The sequence below is a fragment of the Pseudorca crassidens genome, chromosome 7 (genome assembly GCF_039906515.1).
Source record: "Pseudorca crassidens isolate mPseCra1 chromosome 7, mPseCra1.hap1, whole genome shotgun sequence".
Lineage (NCBI taxonomy): Eukaryota > Metazoa > Chordata > Mammalia > Artiodactyla > Delphinidae > Pseudorca > Pseudorca crassidens.
In genome coordinates, this window is record NC_090302.1 from 79,466,969 (window position 1) to 79,494,642 (window position 27,674).

Here is a 27,674-nt window from a genome sequence, read left to right on the forward strand (position 1 = left end):
AATGTTGAACCACTCCTGCTTTCCTGAGATAAATCTCTTTTTCATGATATACTATCCTATTTATTAGTTGGTAAACTTGATTGGCTAATATTTTGTTGAGGATTTGCCTGTTCTGGACATTTCATACAAATGGAATCATACAATATGTGGTCTTTTATGACTGACTTCTTTCATTTAGCATGATGTTTTCAACATTCACCCATGGTGTAGCATGTATCAATACTTCATTTCTTTTTATTGTCAAATAATATTCCATTATATGGATATACTACTTTTTGTTTATACATTCTTTAGTTGACAGACGTTTGGGTTGTTTCTACTTTTGGCCATCATAAATAATGCTTCCATAAACATTCATGTATAAATTTTCATACGGACATATGTTTTCATATCTCTTGGGTTTATACCTAGAAGCAGAATTGCTGGGACATATGGTAAGTGTGTCTAACCTTTGAGAAATGTCCAAACTGTTTTCAAAGTGGCTGCACTATTTTACATTCTCACCAGTAATGTATGAAGGTTCCAGTTTCTCCACATCCTCATCAATACTTGCTATTGTAATTTTTTAATTGTGTTTGGTTTTTAAATGTTTCTGCTTTAAATACCAAATATTTCTACCATATAGCCCATGTATTTCCAAGAGAATCTTTTATATTTTTGTTTAATTATAACAAGGTCAATAAAGTCATAATCAGTTAGTGAAATAGTATGAAATCCAAATATAAATGTCTATAACCTGTGTTAAATAAATAAAATTTTCTACTCCAAAATAGTTTTTTAAAATAGTCCCAAAGTTAAAAATCAGTGTGTCACTGGAGAAAATCTTGCTGATAAACTAGCCAGATCCAAATTCATGATGACAAAAATATATTTATACATATATATATATATATATAAAATTTGACTAGAACTTTATTCTCCAACCTAATTAATATTTATACTTCTTTTTCCCAAAGGGCTAAACCGTTTTTTCCAGCTGTACTGAGGTGTAATTAACAAATAAAAATTGTATATTTAAGGTATACAATGTGATAATTTGATATATGTATATTGAGAAATTATTACCACAAGCAATTTAATGAGCACATCCAACACCTCACATTGTTGCCCTTTTTGTGTGTGTGGTGAAACACTTAAGATCTACTTGGTTAACCAATAAAACTATACGACATTAATGAAAAAAACTGAAGCAGACAAAAATAAATGGAAAGATATCCCATGTTTATGAACTGGAAGAATTAACATTGTTAAAATGTCCATACTACTAAAAGCAATCTAGAGATTCAATGCAACCCCTACCAAAATTCCAATGGCACTTTTCACAGAAATGGAAAAAGCAATCCTAAAATTCACATGGAGGGCTTCCCTGGTGGCACAGTGGTTGAGAGTCCGCCTGCCGATGCGGGGGACACAGGTTTGTGCCCCGGTCCAGGAAGATCCCACATGCCGTGGAGCGGCTAGGCCCATAAGCCATGGCTGCTGAGCCTGCGTGTCCAGAACCTGTTGCTCCGCAACGGGAGAGGTCACAACAGTGAAAGGCCCGTGTACCGCAAAAAAAAAAAAAAAAAAAAAAAATTCATATGGAACTACAAAAGACTCCAAATAGCCAAAGCAATCTTGAAAATAACAGTGCTGAAAGTATCACATGTCCTGGTTTCAAACTATATTACAAAGCTATAGTAACCAAAACAGTGTGGTTCTGGTTAATATTACACTTTAAAAATATCAAGTTTTCAGCTTTTGCCCTCGTCTCCTTAATAGCATAAAATCTCAGTGCTTTACACCTTCAAACCATCCTTGTCAACAATTATTTTTCTTCTCAAGATTCCTGCTACTGAAATGTGTGGCCTCTGGTTTCAGCTATAATTTTGATCAAAGCTAAATCAGGAATATTTTGATCTTATAATTTTATTTATAAATTAATATTCAAGAAATAGAAATTTTTAACAAGTACAAATTATCAATTTCTCCCATCAAATTAAAAAAAATTAATATCCAGCATTATGAAGGATCCCAAAAGACAGTTATTCTGCCTAAGAAGGTGGAAATTTAAACTATTATAAGTTTTCTGGAGGATAATTTATAAACATAATTTAAAAGTTTTAAGAATGTACAAACCCTTTGACCCAGCAATTCTTCTTCTAGGAATTTTTTTTCCTATTTTTTGGCCATGCTGTGTGACATGCAGGATCTTAGTTCCCTGACAAGGAATCGAACCTGTGCCCCCTGAAGTAGAAAGCACAGTGTCTTAACCAGTGGATTGCCAGGGAAGACCCCCTTCTTCTAGGAATTTGTGCAAAGGAAATAATTATAAATGTGGTCAGAATTTTATGCATAAAAATGTTCATCTTTATAATGGAAAAATAAGGAAATTTTTACATAGCTAAAAATGTAGAATGGTCAATGGTTAAATATTGGGTTGGCCAAAAAGTTCGTTCGGGGTTTGCTGTAACATCTTAATGGAAAACATGAACTAACTTTTTGGCCAACCCAATGAAATACAATCTATTTGTGTGATGCAATATTATGCAGCAATACAAAAATCATGGTTTCAATTAACTTTCAATGGTCTGAGAAAAGTTTTTAATGTTATGTTTTGACAAAAATGCAACATACAAAACTACCTGTTGTGTGTTCCCCACTATTGAGATAAGACGGAGACCAATAGAGCTAAACATACTGCCAGTGATAAGTCATTCATGGGTGGTAGGATTATGGGCAGTTTTTAATTGAGTGTGTATGTGTGTGTGTGTGTGTGTGTGCATGTGCACATGGGTATATTTTCAAAGTTTTCTGCAGTGTACGTGTTTTACTTTTACAATGATAATGAAAGTGATGTACAAAACTGTTCTTAATTTCTATTTAAAACCACTTTTTTATTTCACTGCACAGCCATAAATGTCTCCTTCATGAATACCTCATTTTGCTTTCTCTAAAAGTTGCAAAAACAACTTAGATAATGAGCAGTTTATTTGCAGTAATAACGTATTGGCTCCACTTAGGGAAAAAGCTCACAGAACTTTTCCCTATGGCAAAACAAAAATGTCATACAAAGAGGCATTACAATGTTTATGCTAACTCTGGCATTTTACATGCTTGAGCTCATTATTATTCTCATTAATTTTGTGACTGTTAATAGTGCTGCTATTTATATGATGACTTAACCTTTACAGATTTCAATCAAAGATTTCAAAACTTAATGAAGAATGTGTCTAGAATGTAAGAGGATGTATCTCTGAGTGGTTTTCCCCAGCAGGAGGCATATTTTGATCCTCAATATACTTAAAAGACTGGGATGCCTAGCTAGGGAGAAGTCAAGAAACAATTATTTTATCAGTACAGGTATAAAAATTGTAGATGAGAAATTGGCCTTCATAAAAATATGTATGAATGTCAAAATATACATGAAATGAAAACAAACTATGGGGGTATTTTCTAAATGGTCCCTTTTATGTAAGTAATCTTAAAATAAGCAAGGAGTAAAAACGTTTTTTAACGAAAAGTCTTAATTTATAGCAAAAGCTGTTCTAGGCTTAAATCTGAGCAGGATAAACTAAAATTTCCAAGGGATAGAAATACAGAAGATTCCACTGTTCGCTTTTGCCAACAGATGGTTTAGGCCATCTTGCACAACCATTTTATCCTTGGTCATAGAGTTGTCCATTAGTCTGTGTCAGCTGTGTTTCTGTATAGTTGTGTAGTGTTTTACAAGCATTGTTAAAGCCATTATGCATGATAAACATAAAAGCAGTAAGAACTATTATATCTTCCATCTTTTTCTCTACTTCAGAACAGTTTATAGGGCAGATAATTACCTGTTGTTTAAAAGAACCATCTGATGGCAAAAATCTGCAAGTCTGATGAAATATTCCATCGCTAAGGCTGTGGTGAAAAGGCACTGGGTAATTGAAATGCTTAACAGTTCTACCACACCTGTGGAGATTATGAAATTGCTGCCGCTCAGCTCCAAATCTAACCTTTCGTACTCTGCTTTTTGATCCTGGGGCCAGGACTCTCCAACCACCTTTCTGCTTGGTCAGGTGGCTCTAAGTTAGGATGTGTCAGTGGGAGCCTGAGAGGCTACAGGAAGACGAAGGGACTTGCTTCTTCCTGTCTGCTTCCTGGGGGCTTCCTGTTTGTTTGCCGTTCCCAGGAGCCGGCCCTGCAGTGCCTTCACTCTGCAGCAGCAGGTACCTTTGCAGAGCAGCAGACAAATTCAGTTTTCAGTTTTCCCCATACTTGCAATCCCGTCTCCCACAGAGACATCAGAATCAGCTGGCCCTCTCCTCCTGCAAGGCCTGGGCCCCAGGCCCATAAGCCTCCCCGTATCAGACTCAGAACCTCCCACCAGTCCAGTAGTACCATCTCCTCGGAGTTCTGAGTTGCAGCTCCATAGGACCTCTCCTCTAAGTTTCCTCAGCTGGGGGTTGGGAGCAGCTGCCTACAGTTGCTGCCTTTTGATACCTTAAAGTTCTCTTTTTACCTTCAGCTATTAATAACATTATACCTAATTAACAAGCCTTTATATTAAATTCTTTTGGTTCACATAACTGGTGTGGTCTCTGTTTCCAAATGTGACCTTGTCTTAGTCAGTTTAGGCTGCTATTACAAGTTACCATAGACTGGGTGGCTAAAACAGCAAACATTTATTTCTCATGGTTCTGAAAGGTAAAGTCCAAGATGAAGGTGCTGGCCTGGTCGGGTCCTGGTGAGAGTCCTCTTCTGGGTTGCAGAAGAAGTTACAACTGCTAACATTGTATATTCACATGGCAGAAAGAGACCTAGCTAGCTCTCTAGACTCTTCTTCTAAGGGCACTAACCCCATTCATGAGGGCTCCACCCTCATGATCTAATCATTTCCCAAAGGGCCCACTTTCAAATACCATCACATTAGGGGAGTCAGGATTTCAACATATAAATTTTGGAAGGACATAAACATTCAGTCCATTGTAGAACCCAACTAATACAGAAAAGAAGTGGGCAATATCTAGCAAAAATGACATGGACTTACACTTTGACCCATCAATACCACTGCTAGTACTCTATGCAGAAAGATATATGATCTTTCTTTGAAATGCTATTCATAATAGCAAAGATTGGAGACAAAAGTCTACCAATGGTACATGCACATAATAGGATATTATAAAGTCATAAAAAGAAATGAGAAAAGGCACTATATACAGCCATGAAGTGATCTCCATGATATGTGGTTAGGCAAAAAAAAAAAAAAAGGCAAGAGGGAGAAAATGTGTGTAGGATGCTGCTGTTTGTCTAAGAAAGGAAAGAATAAGAACATGGTCACATATTTACTTTTATTAAATTAAGTTGAAGGATAAACCAAAAAATCAAAAAACAAGATACCCATTGGAGGTAGGAAAGAATAGGTTGAAGAAGATTGGGACAGAAGCTAGACTTCTCTACATTTACCTTGTTTTATAGATTTGACTTTAAGAGGTTCTGGTGAACAATTCCACCATGTAGGTGTGTATGTGGAGTGGGAGTCCCCACACCAACAAGCAATTCTTCAACACCAGCTAGGTGTCCTACAAATCAACTGAACACTGACTATACCTGGAGATGGCATCAGATCCCACAGGTTAAAGGTTCCATCCTATAAGACTGTCCCCCTGACACCCCCAACTTTAGACACCAATCACAAGCCCAGGTTATCACCTGTGCTTCTGACCAACCAACAGTAGATTGGAGGCTTCAATGACCTTCAAATTCAATTAACTTGCTAGAATGACTCACAGAACTCAGAGGAACATTTTACTTACAGATCCATCAATTTATTATAAAAGGATATAACTCAGGAACAGCCAGATGGAATAGACACACAGGGCAAAGTATGGGGAAAGGGCATGGAGCTTCTATGCCCTCTCCAGGCACACCAGTCTTCCCAAATCTCCACATGTTCGCCAGTCTGGAACCCTCCAAAACCTATCCTTTTGGGGTTTATGGAGGCTTCATTACATATACTGGGTTGATTAAATCATTGGCTATGACTGATTCAACCTCCAGCCCCTCTCCCCTCCCTAGAGACCAGGGGTTTGGACTAAAAGTTCCAGCCCTAATCACAGGTTAGCTCCTCTGGCAAACAGGTCCCATCCTTAGGTGATTTCCGAAAGCCACGTCATTAACATAACAAAAGACACCTTTATGCTCTTATCACTCAGGAAATCCCAAGGGTTTTAGGAGCTCTGTGCCAGGATCAGGGACAAAGACCAAACATATATTTCTTACTACAAATCACAATATCACAACTTTGCAACCATAAAAATCATTTAAATAATCATAAATAATATTTAATTTTTTTAATGATGTATTATATAAACAAATAAACAAAAACTATATCCACTGAAAAGGCAGTGTTTCTACAAAGACCAATCCAACAGCAATGAGGACCCCTAGTACCAGGTTATGACTCTAAATACCATTTCCCACTAAGAGGAACCAGGGCTCTTTTGAGAAATGGCAGATTCTAGGTCAGGAGCAGAAAATGTACAAAGCAAGTAAGGAAGCTCTTGTTATACCAGAAAGCAAGAACAGTATCAAGGGACTTCCCTGGTGGTGCGGTGGTTAAGAATCTGCCTGCCAATACAGGGGACACGGGTTCGATCCTGGTCAGGAAAGATCCCACACACTATGGAGCTACTGAGCCCATGTGCCACAACTACTGAAGCCCGCGTGCCTAGATCCCATGCTCCGCAACAAGAGAAGCCACCGCAATGAGAAGGCTGCACACTGCAACAAAGAGTAGGTCCCGCTCGCTGCAACTAGAGAAAGCCCGCACATAGCAACAAAGACCCAACACAGCCAAAAATAAATTAAAAAAATTTTTTTAAATAATATGTTTAAAAAAAAAAGAACAGTATCAAGGATGACTGGGTTCTGTCAAAAGGACTCAGGAGTCAACTTGAAGAGATTCTATTAGAATATCTTCATTTGCAACCCCTAATGATTAATGAGTCTAAACATTGATCATCAATGCCTGCTCACATTCACAAAAAAAGAGAGACAGATACAGTAAGTCCCCTACATACGAACAATTTCTGTTCCGAGAGCAAGTTCGTAAGTCCAATTTGTTCCTAAGTCCAACAAAGTTAGCCTAGGTACCCAACTAACACAATCGGCTATATAGTACTGTACTGTAATAGGTTTATAATACTTTTCACACAAATAATACATAAAAAACAAACACAAAAAATAGAGAACACATTTTTAATCTTACAGTACAGTACCTTGAAAAGTATAGTGGTACAGTACAACAGCTGGCATACAGGAGCTGGCATCAAGTGAACAGGCAAGAAGAGTTACTGACTGGAGGAGGGAGAGGAGGTGGGAGATGGTAGAGCTGAAGGATCGTCAGCAATAGGAGACGGAGGGTAAGCTGCAGTTTCACTCACGCCTGACTTTGATGGAATGCATCTTTGAAATTTTGCAACTGGAAATTTCACAACTTGAAGGTTCGTATGTACTGGACTTACTGTATTATATACCTCCTGATAAAAGTACACAGTATCATCTTTGAAGTATTCTTGTGCAAAACATGGGAACCATAATCTAATCAAGCTTCAAGATACATGTATTTATTTGCAGGGGACAGAAGAACATATTAATGACATCATGGAGATGCAATTAGCAAAATCCAGGTGGTAGAACACAATTATTTCTTCAACAAATAAACTACAAGAAAAAAAATAGAGTGTAAATCTGTAACTTAACAGAGAAAAGATAATGGGCCTGATTTAAATAAATTGTTCCAAAAACTTTATAAGACAGGGAAATTTGAACATGGGATATTTTATGAGTTTTGGAATTATTTTTAACTTTGTTATGTGATGATACTATAGTTACATTTTTAAAACAAAATATATAATACATGAAATTGTATAAAGACAGGTATTTACTTCAAAACTGTCAGGTTGGGCTTCCCTGGTGGCGCAGTGGTTAAGAATCTGCCTGCCAATGCAGGGGACACGGATTCGAGCCATGGTCCAGGAAGATCCCACATGTCGCGGTGCAACTAGGCCCATGCATCACAACTACTGAGCCTGTGCTCTATAGCCCGCGAGCCACAACTAATGAGCCCACGCACCACAACTACTGAAGCCCGCGTGCCTAGAGACCATGTTTTGCAATGAGAGAAGCCACCACAATGAGAAGCCCGCGCACAGGAACAAAGAGTAGCCCCTCTCGCTGCAACTAGAGAAAGCCTGTGCAGAGCAGCAAAGACCCAACACAGCCAAAAATAAATTAAAAAATAAAAATTAAAAAAAAAACAAAAACTGTCAGGTGTGAGGAAGAATTGAGTGAGGATATAGAAGAAAGAAAATTGTCCAAGAATTTATAATTGTAGAGTCTGGGTCATGGGTATGTTGACTGAAAAAAAAAAACATATGATGTAAAAGTAGTAAGTTTCAGTTTTATTTGGAGATCTTTCTGAGGACAATAGCCCAGAAGACAGCCTCTCAGGTAGCTCTGAGGAACTGCTCTGAAGAGGTAGGGGAGGAACTAGTTTATATATGAATTTTTTGGCTGAAAAATACATGTAGTCAAGCATACATCTTGGCGAAAGGTTACTGCTAATTACAAAAAAAAGATATCTCAAGCTAATGACTTTAGTGTTTTTCTGTGAATGGGAAGATGCAAGAATCTGGGGTCGTTGAAATTCTTCCTTAGATATGCATCTTAACTATCTAGTGGCCCCATACCCAAAGCACAGAATGGCATTTTCCCATTTTTCTCCATCCTGAATTCCCCTCAGGCGTGCTAAGACTAGGTGTGCTAAGACTGGGCGTGCTAAGGCGTGGGAGACTGCAGCGGGTTTCCATTTGACCGTTTGGATCAGGGTGACACTCTTTGTTCTTTTTGTTTACAGGTACATGGGGGTTCATTATAACGTTTTTTATGCTTTTTTTATACGTTTATATTTTCCATAATAAAAAGTCCAGGGCTTCCCTGATGGCGCAGCGGTTGGGAGTCTGCCTGCCAATGCAGGGGACGCGGGTTCGTGACCCCGTCCGGGAGGATCCCACATGCTGGGCCCGTGAGCCTTGGCCGCTGGGCCTGCGCGTCCAGAGCCTGTGCTCCGCAACGGGAGAGACCACAACAGTGAGAGGCCCGCGTACCGCAAAAAAAAAAAAAAAAAGTCCATTTAAAAGGCAAAATCATCTCACGTAAGAACATTTTTGAATGTATCTCTTTGATAACTTTTCCTATTACTTTAGTGATTATTGTACTAGCCAAGTTTTTCATTTCTTCTAGAGTCAACTTTTGGTGATATAATAATGTCAACTTCATGTGTATTTATGTAGATTTATTAAAATAAAAAGCTTAAGCGATACATTTACCACTATGTACAGCTTTGGTTACCTCCAAAATATTTCAGGTGTCAGGGAGAAGGAGAACTGTGATGCTTTTTTTATAATTATTATTAGTGGAGCAATATATCCTATGTGCACAAAATAGCTCTTGAGAAATTCAAAGAATACAGATACTTTAAAACAAAGCAAACTCCAGTTAATGATTTTAAAATAAAATATATTACAAATGAAATTATATGATTTTATATACATGCTTCAAAATTATCAGGGACGGGAAGCAGATATAGAAATAAGAAGACTGGTTATGAGCCAGTTGAACTGAGTGATGTCTATATGGATGCTCATAATACTAATATCTCTACTTTTGTAAATGGCTGAGATTTTTCATTATTTTAAATCTTTTAAATAAAGCGAAATTTAAAAGTTCTAAATTTCCAGCTTTGCAGAATTTGGCACAGCTGCAAGACAAGTTTAATAAACTGAATTTTTTCCCCTCAATGTAAAAACAAAATTACACAACTAAATTTGTGCCTGGTGATTTCAAGCAAACACCACAGCATCCTTCACCTTCCCCAAAAAACACAGATACCTATCAGGGTTTGGGATTTTACCCAACTTACAAGCTAATAAGAGCCTGTTACTATTTTATGAATATTGGCAGGAGACAGGAGACTCCTAAGTCAAAGAAAAATGTTATTACTCAAGGCACAGCGAGCAGCATGAGCATCAAGTCCTTGCCTCGGGTCCCATGGGAGAGATGTGGAGGGTCCAGAAGGATGTAATACATACAATGGGTTTGTGCTGCAGGAGAGGAGCACTGAGCTTGGGAATTCACTGCTTTTATGGTGATAACAAAGTCTGCACTTTGAACCCACATGTACCCATGACCCAGACTCAACAATCATACATTCTTAGACAATATTGTTTCATCTATACCCTCATTCAATTCTTCCCCCCACCTAGTAATTTTGAAGCAAATGCCTGACTTTATATAATTTCAGTGCTCAAAGCCACTCTGTAATCACCACCCTAAGGAACGGCCTCGGTAAAGAGTAGTCAGGACCTTGCGTACTTGGCATACCCAGCAAAAATGTGCAGGGCTGCTCAGGGCCCATGAAAGTTTGCCTTCCCCATCAATCTACCTGTTGTCCCTCCACGTCTTGGCTTCTGGCAAAATTCACAAACACATGCCACTCTGTTGACCACTCTGATTAATTTAACCAACAGAGGCTAGAACTAAATCTGTTCAAATGGCCTCATACAGCATTTAATTAAGGTTACTATCAATAGGACTCCAAACAAGCCAGACAAAGTTAGCCTGTAGTATTGACCTCAAATATGCCTTTGGGGGTCCTGGAGTCAGACAACCGGCCCGGGGAGACCAGAGGATTTTATTTCAGCCAGTCAGGATGTAGTCTAGTGTAAGGCCAGTCCATTATCCATTACAAGCCATGAAACAGAGTTTACACAGACCTGCTGATCTTTGGTGTCATTGCCAATAATCACAGAAGGCAACAGATAAGCCAAAAAAAAACCAAAAAAACAAAAAACACCCAAGACAAAACAAAACAAACAAAAAAAACATCCATCCCCAATGGAGAGATGTTCTATGGCCCATTTCCAGTCATATGCAAACCCAAACAGGCACAGGTAATTCTGATCAGGTTTTTCATTAAACTTGATTTGGATCAGCCTTAACATTGGTTAAGTCACACGGGCAGTGTCACTGAGTGGTTGTAGCTGGCATAACCTAAAACCTCTCAAGCATCAGAAAAGCACGTGAATTTATAACAGCGAGAATGAAACAAGGTTGTGCCAGCCCGTGTGTTTGTACCTGCTTAAAGGGGGTCCGTGTTGAGAGCTACTATCGATGGCATCAGGCACAGCAGAAGAATTAAGAATCAGCCATGTCCACAGAATGTCAGCTGCAGCTGCTACGTGACTCAAGTGGCAGTGGTGGATCTAGGGGACAAAGAGATTATTAATTGCCCCCACCCTTACACATTTTGGGTCTAAAGTGTTCCCATCAGAGGTGCCAGGGTTGTTTAATCTATGAGTCTATAGTATTTCAATTGGCAGACCAGATAGCAGACCAGGCAGCTAACTCACTGGCAATATCCCAAGAATCAATAAAAAAAAATCTTTCATCAAAAGGAGTATTGGCCAGAGTTATGAGAATGGCCTTGAGTTCTGCCCACTATGTGGACAACCACACCAGTTTTCAAGATGGTATATATTGAGCAGCACTTGAACAGCTGAAGCAGCCCGGTGGACACTAACAGGATCCAACTAAGCCAAACCACCAGTGAACAAGGGTTAGGCTTTAAGGAGAACCTCTGTGAGTCAAGCGCCCCATTAAACCAATGGATTTATTTCAGGTTGTATACGTAATGGAGAAGAAAGTTTCTCCAAAACAATAGCTGCCCCTTTTTCATATACACTGAGATGCTGTCGGGGCCAGGTCACTGTGTCCTTAAATATACAATCTCCATTTGACAAGCAAGTAGACTGGACCTTTTCCTTATTAGTTGTCAAGTCTGAATTGACCCACCCAAAAGTGGGGACAGCAGGCTGCAGAGTCCTAAGCCCTCTATGCATGGATCAGGCGTTCAGCTTGGCAACACATTAATAGCCACCCCACTTTTTAAAAGGGGTGTATTTAGTGCCTGCATCCGGCAGGTGGCGATGTTGTACTGGGAAATTGCCTCTCTGAGCTGCCACCATTTTAAGTCTTTAGAGCTGTAATTTCCATTTCTTCTCAGATTTTATATTCTTTTGGGAGACGGCCGGGAAGAGGACAGAGATTATCTCTCTACACGCCACAGTGCCTGAATGAAAGAATCCCTTCTGGACTTCATGAGCATTTACAATACAAGCATGTACAACATAAATATCAAGTAGATGTTCAGCAGTGAAAGACTCATTACCAAATCATTTTCTGGAAAAAAGTATTAAATAAGTCAGTAGGAGCAGCCTCAGAACAGTAAAATTACTGCTCCTGATTTCCAACACCTCCATCCCCAGGATGGGGAGTTTCTTTACCTGTGTGCACCTAAATCACAGGGCAGCAGCAGGGATCTCCATACTACCATAAGGGAGAAGCAGCCCTGAAAATTTGTGAACAAGGAATTCTAGACCATATGGGAACAGACCAAAGTTCCCTCCTAGAACATTTAAGCTCCTCTTCCTTTCTGCAAAGAATTAATAACTTATAATCTCATGGTATCCAACGATTTCATTTAAATAAAATTATATTTGTTTGCACAGGGTTTCAAGCACAAGCTCTGGAATTAAGACCAGGCTTTGTTCAAATCCCAGCATCACCATTTACAAGTTATGTGACCTGAAGCAAATTACATAATCATTCTGAATCTCAGTTTCCTCATCTGTGAAATGGTAACATGCCACCAGATACAAAGTGTTCTCGTAAAGATTCAATGGGACATTTAATCACATTTGGTTTTTATTATTAGCTTTGTTGAGGGGAACGGTGCTTAATTGTAAAGCCAATGGCCAGAGGACCCTGGTTCCCTGGGGAAGGCAGCTCAGGAGTTCAGGCATTTAGGCAGTAAGAAAGCGCAAAAATTAAGACTATGAGAGGCATGGAAGGGGATGGCAGTTGGATATCTGTGGGGGGCCAACATAAGCCTAAGAACTGCCTTTCCTTTTTGTGAATGTAGCATTTTTTTGTAGAAGAACAGAAAACATTTATCTCAAACTTCCTCTGATATGAGGAAGAAATACATTCAGTGATGAACTCAGGCATTCTTGAGTCATACCAAACAGGAATTTCAGAAGGGACCACTTTATACGTCATTCATTGCCATACAGATATCTCCCCTCTACTATGCTAGAGAATACTGAATGGTTCTACTATGCTAGAGAACACTGAACACCAATGGAGAGCACAGAGTAGAAGGCAGTAATTAGTCAGCAAACTTGTACTGAGCACCTTCTATGTGCCAGGCTCTGTGTTAGGGGTGATGAGCAAACTGACATTATCCCACCTTCAGGGAGGGTACATTTCCAGCTTGCAGTTCCCTGGGGGCAATCTGCTGAACATACAAGAGCAGAATCACCTGTAGTATTTAGAGTCCTCAAACTCTGAGCACAGATCCTACTCCTGAACTAATTCTAGGTCGGGGCACAGGAGGCTGTATTTTTAATAAATTCTAACACCCAGTTTGGGAACCACCACTGGTGTTACTCAAAGGGTAGTCAGACCCTCACATTCAGTCTGTCTAAGAGTGCAGTATAGGAATGTGTTTTTTCAATGAACCTCGAGGTTTGAGAACTGCCATGCTAAACTGCCTCTCTCTCTCTCTCTCTCTCTCTCTCTCTCTCTCGCTCTCTTTTTTTCCCTTTTCGGCCACGCATGGCATGTGGGATCTTAGTTCCCCTGACCAGGGATCGAACCCATGCCCCCTGCAGTGGAAGAGTGGAGTCTTAACCACTGGATCTCCAGGGAAGTCCCTAGACTGCCTTTCTCTTACATCACTTCCTTTCTATTAGATAATATGTGTGAAAATGCATTATGACAGCAAAGCATGATGCCAAGTTAGTGGGGTCCAGTTTATACAAGCAACTGAAGTCAATGTGGAGTATAATGAGGCATTCCTCAGAGCTTAACAGGTCTCTGACCAAAACCTCATGATTCTTTCTCTTTTTTCTTTTTAAATTATTTTATTTATTTATTATTTTTGGCTGCGTTGGGTCTTTGTTGCTGTGAGCGGGCTTTCTCTAGTTGCAGTGAGTAGGGGCTACTCTTCTTTGCAGTGCGCAGGCTTCTCATTGCTGTGGCTTGTCTTGTTGCAGAGCATGGGCTCTAAGCATGCGGGCTTCAGCAGTTGCGGCATGCGGGCTCAGTAGTTGTGGCTCGCAGGCTCAGTAGTTGTGGTGCATGGGCTTAGTTGCTCCGCAGCATGTGGGATCTTCCTGGGCCAGGGCTCGAACCCGTGTCCCCTGGATTGGCAGGCGGATTCTTAACCACTGTACCACCAAAGAAGTCCTCATGATTCTCTTTATAGTAGCATAAGCTTCTGGCAGGTAAGGCTGATAGAACAGTGCTGTTACCTCACTGAAGGCCCTTCTGCCACTGGCCCCTGGAGCGGATTCATGGTGCCTGAGCAGTTACCACACCTGGAGGGCTTCCTCTCAGAAGGCCCTTAAAGTCTACACATTCCTCTGGGCCACTTGCAGAATCTTTTGTATCATGACAGAAATATTTATTAGGCGAAACTTGTATGAGCATAGTGATATGGTTCTAACCCCCTTAAATGCTTTCTCAACACACCATGAAATCCAAACTCAGGATGTGGGATTCAGGATGAGGAAGAAACTGGATGGGTTGGAGGGGACAGGCAGATGTCTAGAGAAGACACTGAACTGGCCCTTTAGATGTGAAGAATGGCAAGTGCCTTGGGAATACTCAGGTGGTGATGCCCCACAAATGGCTGCTGACAAAGAGTGTGGAGATCTGAAGAGGGTTAAGGTCAATGACAGAGGCAGAGGAGACTTCAGCTGGAAGTTTGCATACAGAGAAAGTAAATGAAGCAGAATTTATCAGTGTATGGAGTCACATGTGAAGTGAGAGGAGAAAGAGTGCAGTGAAAGAGCCTAAGAAAGAGGGACCAAATTCAGAAGTGAATCATGAGAGCAGAAGGCTCTAAAGCCAAAGGAGGTTAACATCTCAAGGAAAGACCTGTCAACCAGTGTCAAACACCACAGAGCAGTCAGCAAGGGCAAGAACAGAAGAGAGGTCACTGGATTTGCAATCCGCACATCACTGGTGACGTTTCCCAGAGCAAAAGAGCAGAGTGACGTGGGAACTATTTCCTTCATGGTTTTGGCCAGAGTGTTTACTAATAAATCTCAATTCCTTTTATAGTTCTGATTTAATTATTTCCTGTCAAGGATTACCAGCTCTTATATTATATGTATGTTATCACTGAACATTAAGAAACTTTGCTTTTTGAAGGGCTCCCTCAGTAAGAACCAAAATGTAGCTGGATGTCTTTTCTCCCTACCCCTCAGCTTTCCCTACACTCTAACTTCCGAGGCGACCCCAGTATTATTTTTCGGGGTTTGTGGTGAGCCTCTGGTATATGGTGGCCACTCAAGGAAAGTTTGCTCAATGAATGTGAATGCAAGGACTTTAGGAAGTGGGTGGGAAGAAAGTCTTCTCCCATACAGTAAATACGTAATATTTACTATAGTAATATGAAATATAGCAAATATGTTCTCTTTCAAAATTAAATATAACCAGGGAATAGCTGTACCCTGCAGTGCAACATGATGAAGTGTGGGCTTAGGAGTCAGATAGAGCTGAGGACTGAATCCCAGCTATGGATGTCTGTAAAACAGGGTCATATTCCTCACTTCATGGGGCAACTGGAGGAACCGAACTAAATAACATATGTAAAGACCCCATCATCGAAGCCTGCAAAGAGTAGGAGCGTGGTAACTAGTAGAGGTCAGTATCAGTATCAGCTATTAGTTAGTCATCTTATAAGCTGTTTATTCAGATAAGATAGAAAACGACAATAACTCTCTATATATGTTGGGCAGGAAAACCTCACCTTTCATCTAGAAAGATCTAATCACCCACATTTACCTCAGCGGGCGCAACTCCAACCAACCTACGGAAAGTAGGTGCGGTGAAGAAGGCCCTCTCAGTGTATGCTGAGCCATTTCTCTGACTTCTGACAGGGTGAACAGCGTACATTAGGAAGAGTTGTTACACGTTAAAAATAAATAAGTTGATTAAACATTGAAACTTTGCACTCCTAGCCACGGAAACGTTGAAGTCCCGCCAGGTCACTCAGCACGCTTTACAAGGCATTAAAGTGGCGATGGGGTGAGGGCAAAAGGGAGAGAGGGGAGGTGACCACACGTACCGGGGTGCCAGATAGGGAAGCCTCCAGCTTGACGGCCAAATCATTTTAAAAAGTGGCATTTTCCCCTCGTCCCTTCGGCTCCCCTCCTACAGAGCTGGACAGTCACACTCCAAGGCCGAGTGAGCGAGTCCCAGGCCTGGGCCCGCATGGGAGGAGCCTGCCGCTGGCCCCTAGCAACCCTCCCTCTCGCGGGGGGCGAGGTCTCCTTCGCCCCGCAGACCCCGCCCCGCCCCGGCTCCGCCCCTCGGCCGGTGGCCCCGGGGCGAAAAGGGGAGGAGCTCGGCGTCTGGAATAGCGCAGCGCACGGGATCGTGCCCCGCAGCCTGGTTCCCGGCCGCCGGTCGGAGCCTGCAGTGCAGTTCGCGGTAAGTGAGTACGTCGCGGCCCGACCGACGTCCGGCCCCGGGCGGGAGCGCCGGCCGCCCTGGCCCTGGCAGGGTGGGCGCGAGTCCGCGGCGCCCCGGGCACCTTCCCTGAGCCTGGACTGCCCGGACTGCAGCGCGCCGGGCGGCCCGGGGCGGGGATCCGGGGAAGGCCGAGGGGAAAATCGGGGACTAGTTCCTGGGGACTGACCCCTTCGCCCTGTCCCCAGCCTGTGCTGAGCCGAGGACAGGTCTTGGGGACTGGAAATGGCTCTCCTAGGCCTTCTTTGTCTGGGCTGTGCGGGCCGCCCAGAGTCCACGCTGAGACTGTTCCGGCCGACTGAACTGGGGAGTCCTAACCTCAGGGAGGGTGTGCGGGCCTCACCGGGGAGTCCTCGCCGAGCTGGGGGTGGCGGGATAGGGAAATCCTCAGAGGTTCTGACAGATGGGGGAAAACACACCAAGTGGTAAGGGGAAAACGGAGTGCGGGGGGAAGAGACCCTCGGTGGAAGGGGTGGGGATAGAGCCCATCCTAATAGATTCAGAGATCCAGGAAGGAGCACGGGCTGCCTTTACTAATTCAGCCAGCACATCAGAATGGCACATCTTCCTTCCTGCCACATACATAACCCTCCTTACAGCGGGTGTGTGTGTGTGTGTGTGTGTGTGTGTGTGTGTGTGTGTGTGTGTGTGTGTGTGTGTGTGTGTGTGTGTGTGTGTGTGTGTGTCTTGGCGGGGATGGGGGTAGGGAGTCGGAGACAGCCTCTAGGGTAGCAGTTCTCAAACTTTTCTGGGGGCGGTGCTCAAAAACCCCTTTAGACTCTTAAAAATCAGTATACTAAGGAACTTTTATGTGGGTTATATATTTCAATATTTGCCAAATATAACTAAAACTGAGAATATTTTACTATAGTAATGCATTTAGACATAATAGTGGACGTATTGTACATAACGTATCTTTATGAAAATAACCATCCTTTTCAAAACAGAACGTTACTGAGAAGAGTGACATTGTATTAATTATATTTTTGCAAATCTCTTTAATGTCAGGTTTAAGAGACAGCAGCTAGATTCCTTTTTTGTTTTTCATTTGCTTTTTCATCAGCTAGATTCTTATATCTGCTTCTGCATTCAGTCTGTTGCAGTATTACATGTCATATAGCCTCTGGAAAACTCCACTGTGTACTCCGGCAAATGTGAGAGTGAAAATGTCAAATAGCATCTTGGCATTGTTACGAAAGTGGTTTTGACTTTGTGGATCCCTAGAGTCCCCTGCACCACACTTTGAGAGCCACCGGTGTAGGAAATGCTTCAGAGGCTTAAATCATTGGGCCTGCTTCTTGTTTGTGACCCTTCCTCTGAATGGGAACACACACCACACCATGCATGGATGGTTAACCTCTGGTAGTTGCAACCAAGCTTGACCCCACTCTGGAAACCAAGAACTAGGTCCCCACATAAGGCATGATGAGCCCTGCTGGCCTCCTGAAAACTGGCAAGGCTCTCAGATGCCTTTGGTTATTTCTGTTCCTGCAGAGGTGACCTGTGCGTAAGTCCAGACTGTAGCAGTGATGTGGCACACAGGACCCAGGCATTCGGAGACGTGCCCATGGGGACCCCATGCCAAGTGTGGAGGGGTTTGTGTGAGAGTTTGCAAGTGTTTGAGAAGTGATTTGCAAAAGAATAGGGAGGCGTGTTGTTGCCTTCCTGTCCTCCATGATAATTTCTGTTTGTGGTTGAGCAGCCTTGAGTTTATTGGAATATGACTGGTGAATAAGAGCACCCAGCCTTGGTGCTCTTTCACTTTCCACTTTCAGAGGGGTGTCCCTGTGAGTGGTCCTTCCTCAGCCTCTGCCAGAGCCCAGTGCCCTGCATGCTGCTGTGTGGTAGGTGGGATCACTCACTGGATTACTTCTGTGGCTCCTTGTTCTGTCAGCACAAATTCCAGATAGAAATTACACACATATTTAGCCTTATAAATGTTTGGAAGACAGACATACCAAACTATCAACAGTAGCCAGTTCTGGACAGTGGAGTCGGAAGGAAGGCAGGGAAATTATCTTTGTTACTCTTTGTGGTAACATATGTCTGCCTGCCTTGCAGCATTCATGTATTGCTTTTACAACCTGAAAACAAAACAAAAAACTAAAATCCCAACAACCTATACTTTTTCAAGGAAGATAGGATTATTTCTGTTAGAATGTTACCATCACTCCCTCTCTCCTGCTAAAACAAATTACTGCATCCTATTTCTAAACTAGTATATATGATACTAGTATATATTAACTCAAAGTAATATTGAGAGAGAGAGCCCTCTCAGACCAAAGCATTTTACTGAACAATATTTGTTTGACGTAAGCCCCTGTCCAAGGTTAGAAGCACCAGATCAGACTTTTTAAAAAAAATTTTTGAATTTTATTTGATTTATTTTTTTATACAGCAGGTTCTTATTAGTCATCCATTTCATATACATCAGTATACACAGGTCAATCCCAATCGCCCAATTCATCACACCACCACCCCCCTGCCACTTTTCCCCCTTGGTGTCCATATGTTTGTTCTCTACATCTGTGTCTCCATTTCTGCCCTGCAAACTGGTTCATCTGTACCATTTTTCTAGGTTCCACATATGTGTTAATATACGATATTTGTTTTTCTCTTTCTGACTTACTTCACTCTGTATGACAGTCTCTAGGTCCATCCACACAGATCAGACTGTTTTCTAATGGACTACTGTGCAGCCCTTAAACTGATGTTGTAAAACGCTGTTTCATTAAATGCCATGAAGTACAGTTTTAAAATTGAAAAACATGTTACCCAAGACTGTGATCCTACCGTGACGAGGAGAGAAAGCATGTGCGTGTATGTACAGATGTGCACACGCGTGGACAGAGGCAAAGGATGTGCCAAACGCTGGGTGGTTTTTCTCTTGGTGGCGGGGTACAGTGGGTTTTTAATTCTCTTCACTTTGCTTATTAATATTTTCTAGCAAGTACTAAACAAATATTAAAATTGACTTGACCGGACTTCCCTGGTGGCGCAGTGGTTAAGAATCCGCCTGCCAATGCAGGGGACACGGGTTCGAGCCCTGATCCGGGAAGATCCCACATGCCACGGAGCAACTAAGCCTGGGTGCCACAACTACCGAGCCTGTGCTCTAGAGCCCGCGAGCCACAACTACTGAGCTCCCGCGCCACAACTACTGAAGCCTGCGCACCTAGAGCCTGTGCTCCACAACAAGAGAAGCCACCACAATGAGAACCCTGCGCACCGCAACAAAGAGTAGACCCCCCCTCGCCGCAACTAGAGAAAGCCCACGCGCAGCAACGAAGACCCAACGCAGCCAAATATAAATAAATAAAATTAAAAAATTAAAAAAAAATTTGACTTGACCAAAAATAACTCCTACAGTTATTTGTACATTGAGGGCAACATAGTTGGCTTCGTTTTTCTTAGACTGAATTAGCACCAACTTGGCCAGTAGCAGACCCCTGCTACTCCCTTCCTCCCAGTGGGAAATTGAGAAAGAAGTATGGAGCGAGAGGCATGGGGAACCGAAAACAGCCCTTAGTTATGTTGTGCAGTATCTACTTCTGCCTGTGGAGTCAGTTGCAGCCTCAGCCCTGCCCGTTCCCTCCAACTGACCTAGAGGTTAGAATGTTCTTATCGGATCAGCACCATCACCTGAGAAGCCATCAGCTGACTAGACTGAATGGCCTTCATTTCTTTTTTAGCCATTTTTAATGGAAAATTGCAGACATCCAAAGAAGTGGAGAGTATACGCCCCCCTCTGGCTTCAACAATTATGAACATTAGCATTTGACCGATCTTTTTCATCGGGACCTTTCCTCAAACTCACTTCTTTTTTTCCCTCTTCCAGGAGTTAGCATCTTCATTTTCAACTGTATAAACTAACAAAGTATCTTTGTTATGTCTTTTAGTAACAAGCATGTACTAACTGCTTTAACAAAATCTTAAAACTTCTGTCCTAATGTCAGCACAACCGAACCCCCGGGCAGACTTTGAACACTTGCTGTGTGGTCCCCCTTCTCTGCTTCTACATTTCCTCTCTTCTCTGCCTTCTAGGCTAAATCAGTCTTCCCTCTTTCCTTCTTCCAATTCTCCTCTGTTAAGCCTTTCTCAACTCCCTTAGTTATAGCTGTCACTTTCCTCTGACCTCTCTTATGACCCTTAGCATATTATAGTTCTTTGTGAGCTTATCTCAGTCTCCTTAGATCATAATCTTCGTGTAAAACAAGATTTTCCTTATCTCTCTTTCTCCTATGCTACTTAAAAATGCTTAATGCAAAGAAGATGCTCAAGAAATAGATGCTAAATTAATTTAAATTGATTAAGTTCATTGGAGAAAAATTTTGATTACAAAAGAAATGCATTATGTTCAAAGGAAAAATTTCAGATATTGCCTAGGACCACGGACATTTTAATCTCACCTGCAAGATTTTTAAAGATTTTAAAGTACTGCAACAAAAAAAATCTTCAATTTGAGCCAGTATAAAGAAGACATCTTTTTTTTTTTTTTTTTGAGGAAAATGGTCTTTATGGTCTTTTGTCATTTTTTCCACATATATCTGGAGCGTTTAGGTCTTCTCTTATTCTAGAATGCTTTTTTTCCCTTGGTAGGGAAGAGTGACTCTGACAACATTAGAATATCTATTATGTTTTAAGATGTAGGTTTAAATCTTCAGTAGAAGAAACTGGCTATGTTTAGGGTCCACATGCCCCATGAAGTAAGTTGGTATCAATCTCATGAATAACGGCAGCTCACAGGTATAGAGTTGCTCCCAGTGTACACTATCTTTTCATCTATTGCCTCCTTTAATTATCACAGTGGCCCTTGTGAGCTGGGCAGGGCAGTGCAGGGCAGCTATTGTTGCCTTAAATCTGCAAAGAAGTAAACTGAGGCTTAGGCAGATAGAGTGAATCTTGTCTACGGCAGAAAGTGGCAGAGTCTGATTTTAAGTGTAGATTGGAAACCAAAGGGCTTTGGGATTGGATGTTGGGAACATGCAAAGACGGGAAACTCTCTCTCTCCAAGCACTACATATATTTGGGAGCCAGACCAGGTTCTCGAAGTAAGTATGTATATCCCACTGCGTAGAACTATCAAAGTGATATCACACTCTCTGAGCGCATCACTTCCCAGATTCCTCAGGTTCTGCTTTAGTCTTTGTCGTAGAAGTTAATCCACTTTCTGATGAATTGGCAAGGCTGCTGTGCGTGCGTGCTGCTGGGGTTCTCTCTCATTCTCTTTTCGTGACTTAAGAAGAAATCTGGGGAAGCCCATCTTTGAACAGTGTGATCTGCCTGAGCTGTTGCTCAGACTGACATGTATGGAACACTTAATTATTCCTTAACCTCGTCATCCTTTCATGACCATTACTGTAAAATTACAAAGCAAATTGTACACATTGTGGCCTAATTCATGAAGAAGGCATGTTAGTCGAAGACGGTGTCCTCCTACAGGATTGCCAGGTTTGAATTTTTGGTTGAGAAGCGGAGAAGGAAACGAATCATTGTGGACAGTCGGTTACATGCAAGAGCTACGCAGATACGTGCAGGACAGTTCTATAATAGTGGTGGGATAAAGACCAGCCTCCAGACTGGTCTTCAGAATTGCTATGTTTCATAAAAGCCTTATTTGCTTAGACAAGGAATCAGTTACATTTTAAGGGTTGGTGATGCCTGGTGATGGGTTTTTGACATCAACCCATACTTTAAAAGTTATCTGTCATACAAATTTTGCCAAAATCAAGGATATTTTAGGGGAAATTAGAGGTTGACTATCTAGTCCTCGCATATATACCTTAGAGTTTGAAGATTGTTTTAAAGTGCGATTTAACTTTTTTAATCCATTTGGTGAATGTGGGTTTTGGGATGAGGAGTGGCTATAAAATGCTATGCCTATTTGGAAGCAGCAGGGTGCGAGGAAGTTGGCCCTGACATCAGGGGCCCTGGGTTTCACTCCCAATCTGGCCACTTACCAGCCACAGGGCATTGGCAAGTTACCCTCTCTGATCCTCAGTCTTCTCATCTGTATAATGGGATGGTAGTCCCTATCTCACAGTTGCTGAGGGACCATATTAGACAATGTGGATAAGATATCTGGCACTCCACGGGCACTCGGCACATGTCAGCAGGCTGCAGTGCCTATGGAGTGATATAGCACTCATGGCAGAATGCCTGTCCAAACTTCTCTCAGCCCAGACCTCCTGAGCTCCTGGCACATATATGCTGCTGCCTGCTGTTCCTCTTCATCCCAAATTCCCCATGTCTAAAACCGACATCCCGGTTCCCATTGTGGTCATTGGCTCTGCCAGTTTGCCCAAATGAGGAACAGAGGAGCTATCCCAGATCTCTCTTTCTCACCCACCCTCAGTCCATTCTCCTTTCTTAACTCTCCCTGGGATTTATTGCCCCTGCCCCCTTCTTCCGACTTGATGACTGTAATAGCACCATAACCTGCCTCCCTGACACCCATCTAGCATCCTTCTCCCAAGTCAGCTCTTAACCACTACCAGAGTGATCTCTGAAAATCAAATCAGGTCTTGAAGATTCCAGCTTAGAATCTTTTAATGTGCTTCCCTGACTTCAGGATAAACCCGAGCCTTTCTGCGAGGTCCCTCATGATGTGGACCCCGCCCCTCCCTTTCCCTCTCCTCTTACCGTGCCCGTCGTGAGCCCTGTCCTTCGTCCACACAGAACTGCTTTATGGCTCCCACAGGGTCACGCTTCCGCACATTTTTTTTTTTTTGCGTTACGCGAGCCTCTCACTGTTGTGGCCTCTCCCGTTGCGGAGCACAGGCTCCAGACGCGCGGGCTCAGCAGCCATGGCTCACGGGCCTAGCTGCTCCGCGGCATGTGGGATCTTCCCGGACCGGGGCACGAACCCGTGTCCCCTGCATCGGCAGGCGGACTCTCAACCACTGCACCACCAGGGAAGCCCTTCCGCACCTTTACATGTGCTGTTTTCTCTGCCCGGAATATTTTTTCCCCGACTCCTTCCCTCAGTGTAGTTCTGGAAGGATTGTGCATGGCGTGCCTGTCCCCGGAGGTCTTCCTGACCCCCTCCCATGCTGGATTAGGTGCTATCCCTAGATGCTTCTTTTTTTTTTTGCCTGCACCGTGCAACGTGCAGGCTCTTAGTTCCCCAACCAGGGATGGAACCCGTGCCCCCTGCAGTGGAAGCTCGGAGCCCTAACCACTGCACCGCGAAGGAATTCCAGCACCCCTAGGTGCTTCTTTATCGCTCTCCATCCACTGCTGCTGTAGCATGGACTGCTTGATAGTCTCTTAAACTCCTGACCAGTCTGTGTGTGACTGAAGAGCAAGCGGACTCATCTCTTTTTCCCATCAATGTCAAATCAGTGTCTATCAATGTCAAATGTATGAATGAATCTGGGTCAGTCCCTTTTCTTAGACAAGCCGGCGAGGCCCAGGTAGTAGATGTGTCATGGTCGAATGCTGCTCTATTACTTGTCACATCTTTGACCCAATGAAATGGCCATTGCGTGTAGATGCCATGCAACTCTGTGGGGCGCTGAGATGGGACTAGAGCATCATTGCTTAAGAGCTGGGCTTAAGGCCAGATGGACGTTCCCTCCATCTGGGTTGATTTCCCTCTCAGCACGCCTGTAGTCTGGCTGCAGCTTCCCAGCTCCTAACCACATGGTTATACCACTGCGGGGAAAGAACGTGCTGGTCAGAAAACAGGAGCTTCAGGTCCTCCCGGCAGCTGCCTTTCTTCTCGAAAACCAAGAAATGTAGGCTTAAACCACAAGCTTCTGGGAACTCTATTAGTACGAGTCATCATTCTTGGGTCTGAGCAGTGCTGAAGTGGGTTGGGGTAGATGACCTCAGAAACATGGTGAATTCATGAAGAGAAATGCTGCCCTGTGAGACCTCCGGCAGCCTGACACCCAGCCTTTCGTGGTGACACTCTTTCTAATTTCTAAAATTTGAGTTAGAAAAGTTTGTTACCAAGGATCTACGAAATGAGTTTGGAGCTTGAGGAAATCACGCCACTCTTAAAGGATGGCTATCGACGAGGCCTGCTCTGTAATGCTAGTAACAACTACAGTTGCTGCCCCCTCGCACCCCCTACTCTTAGGACTTAGATGCAGTAGGACTTCGGGGCTCTGCAGGCATCATTTTTGAAGCCCTGCTGGCAACGGTGGGTTGCTGCAGGGTAGGGGACCCACAGTCTGAGAAGGGGCTGAGGACTGGCCTTAAAGAGGAGAGGATGGAGCTTCCCTGGTGGCGCAGTGGTTGAGAGTCCGCCTGCCGATGCAGGGGACGCGGGTTCGTGCCCCGGTCCGGGAAGATCCCACATGCCGCAGAGCGGCTGGGCCCGTGAGCCATGGCCGCTGAGCCTGCGCGTCCGGAGCCTGTGCTCCGCAACGGGAGAGGCCACAACAGTGAGAGGCCCGCGTACCGAAAAAAAAAAAAAAAAAAAAAGAGGAGAGGATGAGGTCAGGAGCTGAGGACTGGCCAGGACACCTGGTTCTGAGGGGGTCCTGCCCTGCTTCTTCCTTTACTTTCTGGACAAATGTTTCATGACCCCACAAAGACTTTCCTTTCTCAGTGCATCTCTGGAATGATAAATCTGAAGTTCAGCAAGACTTTTTGTGAAACTCTGTTTATATTAGTTCATAGCGATACCAGAAAATAAAGGTAACTATTTCTGTTCTTTGGAGTTTGTGCTACTGCAGTTAATTTAAAATGAGCTTAAAGGATGTGTCAGGGAAGTTTTCTCTTTTGGAAATTTCATATGATGTTGTGCTGTCTTGGCCACTGAGCACAGCACAGTGCTGGGGCAGGGGCTGCTTGATCAGACAGTGCCGTGGTCACGGCTCTGGTCCCCCAAATCCTGACCATTACCTTTGGCAGTGGCTATGGACATCTGCTGAGTGAGTCATGATCATTTTTATGATACATCCTGAAAATTTCCAGTGTTACTTAATGAAGTTCAGGGAAACAGAAGGGTTAGATTTCAGGAAGTAGCTACTTTTTAAATGGCAACCTAATGTTTTCATAGTATGAGTTAATATCTTACCAAACCTAAATTCTGATGTTGGAAATGTACAATTAAAACCAAGTGTAAAGTTAGGAGAGTACTTTGTAGTTTGTCCTTAGTCAGAGTTCCTACAGTAGCTGACTCTGCCACTCCCCACCTCAATCTTTTCCTTTTCTGCCCTCGCTCACTCTGCTCTGGCCTCCTTGCCTTCTCTCAGACCCACCTCAGGACCTTTGCACATGATCTGACCCCTCCTCAAGATTGCGCTGAGCTTGCCCCCTCACTTCCTTCAAGCTCGTTCTCAAGTGGCTCCATATCAGTGAGGCCTTCTTTGATCTCCTGATACCCTTCACGGCGACACTCCTTAGTGCCCTGTCCTGCTTTATCCACAGAACTGGTCACAGTCTGACGTTCTGCTTCTATGTTTGTTTATTGTTTAGTCCATCTACCTCCACTGAAATGGAAGCACCATGAGGGGGCTTTGTCAATTTTGTTCCCAAGTTCATCCCTGGTGCCTAATACAGTTCCCGGCACATGTTACGCAGTTAACATAAATATATGTTGAACAAATGAATGAATGAAACAGAATTTTTTCACCCAGAAGGGACTTTTTAGATCATCAAGTAACCTTATATTACAGACTGGGAAACTGAGGCACAGAAAGGTTATGTGGCTTATTCAGAATGAAACTGAATCATTTAAAAACTGTTATAGCTCTTTTTAGAACTCTAGGAATATATGTGGAGCATTCTGGTCAGTGGTCCAGGATGAGACAAAACAGTTAGTGAAAACAGACTGATAACTTAAAATTTTAGCAAAAAGTGACAAGTTATTGTGTGATGGCAAAGCTTTTTGAAAGCAGAGTCTTGTTGACTTTTGTGGTGTAAAGTGCACTTTGCATTAATTAGTGCCCAAGAAAAATGTGTTGATGGATTTGGTTATACTGTCATAAAGTCATTCTTTCTCTAAGACCCTCCTTCTGCACTGAGACAGGAGGGACAGGGGCAAGGCACAACCTTTAAAAGAATGACATATCCTGAGGATACGACAAAAACTCGTTAAAACCAACTAGGTCCAAGATGGCAAAAGATTTAACTTCCCGTAGACCTTGAGCCTCATTATACACTCATTGTAATATATTAGCATATGCTAAACAACACACAGACAGGCACCATGACAGTTCTGAGGACAACCATGAAAGGCCAAAAGGTGGGTGGTGCCCTAATTCCTGGAAATCCCCACCCCGTCTCCAAGATAGAATATTCCACTCGTTAGCTATGAAATTGCCCAGCGCATAGAAACTAACCAGCCCCACATTTCAGGGGCTGCTCTCACTTTCCAAGAGGATCCCACCCCTGGGGCTGCTTCTTTCTGTGGAGTGTGTACCTCTGTAAATAAACCCACTTTCACTTTACTATGGCTCACTCACTTGGCCAGCCATCCCAAGGACTCTAGGCCTGGGACATGACCATTCTCTCATGCCCCATTTTCCCTACAACAGTACTACTCTTTTTCCGTTTTTGTTTTTTTTTTTTCCTTTCTTTCTTTTTCATTCTCTCCCAAAATATACAATTGCACTTATGGCTTTAAAATTCTTTTGGTTACAAGTATCACATTTAAGAGATTTTTGTGTTGTTTTTGGAGTGTGTGTATTTTTTTTTCAATACTTTTATGAACAGCTAAGAAGATCAAAGAAACTTGGTCTCTGGGAAAATTCAGAGCTATTCAGCTATTCCATTTTTCCAGATGCGTCTGCATCAAATAAAGCAAAGAACTAATATTTCTAGTTCTCCGCTTTGTAAAAGAACCGAGTTGACAAGCCATGGTGGTTTGAGGGCCTGAATGGTTCTGACCTCAATCTTGTTTATAGACATCCTTGGAATCTCACTTTTGACAAAAAGTTGTTTATAAGTAGCATGATGTTTAGATACACAACAGTTTGGGGGTGGGACCAATTAATTTCTCTTTAAACAGAAAAAAATGAAGCACAGCTAATCTTTTTAGTGAACTGAAGTAAACCCTAAAAGATGCAGTGATACTGCTTTAACTTCGGAGT

The 27,674-nt window shown here is 42.7% G+C and overlaps 1 protein-coding gene and 1 long non-coding RNA gene across 2 annotated transcripts in view; one reads left to right on the forward strand and one right to left on the reverse strand.

Annotated features, from left to right (window-relative positions):
• The window catches only part of LOC137227926 (uncharacterized), an 89,125-nt gene extending 72,770 nt beyond the window's left edge, over nt 1-16,355 (reverse strand). Inside the window, exons 1-2 of the long non-coding RNA XR_010945058.1 lie at nt 16,223-16,355; nt 11,161-11,288 (exon numbers count right to left, since the gene is read on the reverse strand). This is a non-coding gene — a long non-coding RNA (uncharacterized lncRNA). The remainder of the gene's footprint in view (nt 1-11,160; nt 11,289-16,222) is intronic.
• A 111-nt stretch (nt 16,356-16,466) lies between these two features.
• ACO1 (aconitase 1) overlaps nt 16,467-27,674 on the forward strand; it is a 59,016-nt gene continuing 47,808 nt past the window's right edge. Inside the window, exon 1 of the mRNA XM_067744565.1 lies at nt 16,467-16,587. The gene's annotated coding sequence lies outside the window, so the exon portion shown is untranslated. The remainder of the gene's footprint in view (nt 16,588-27,674) is intronic.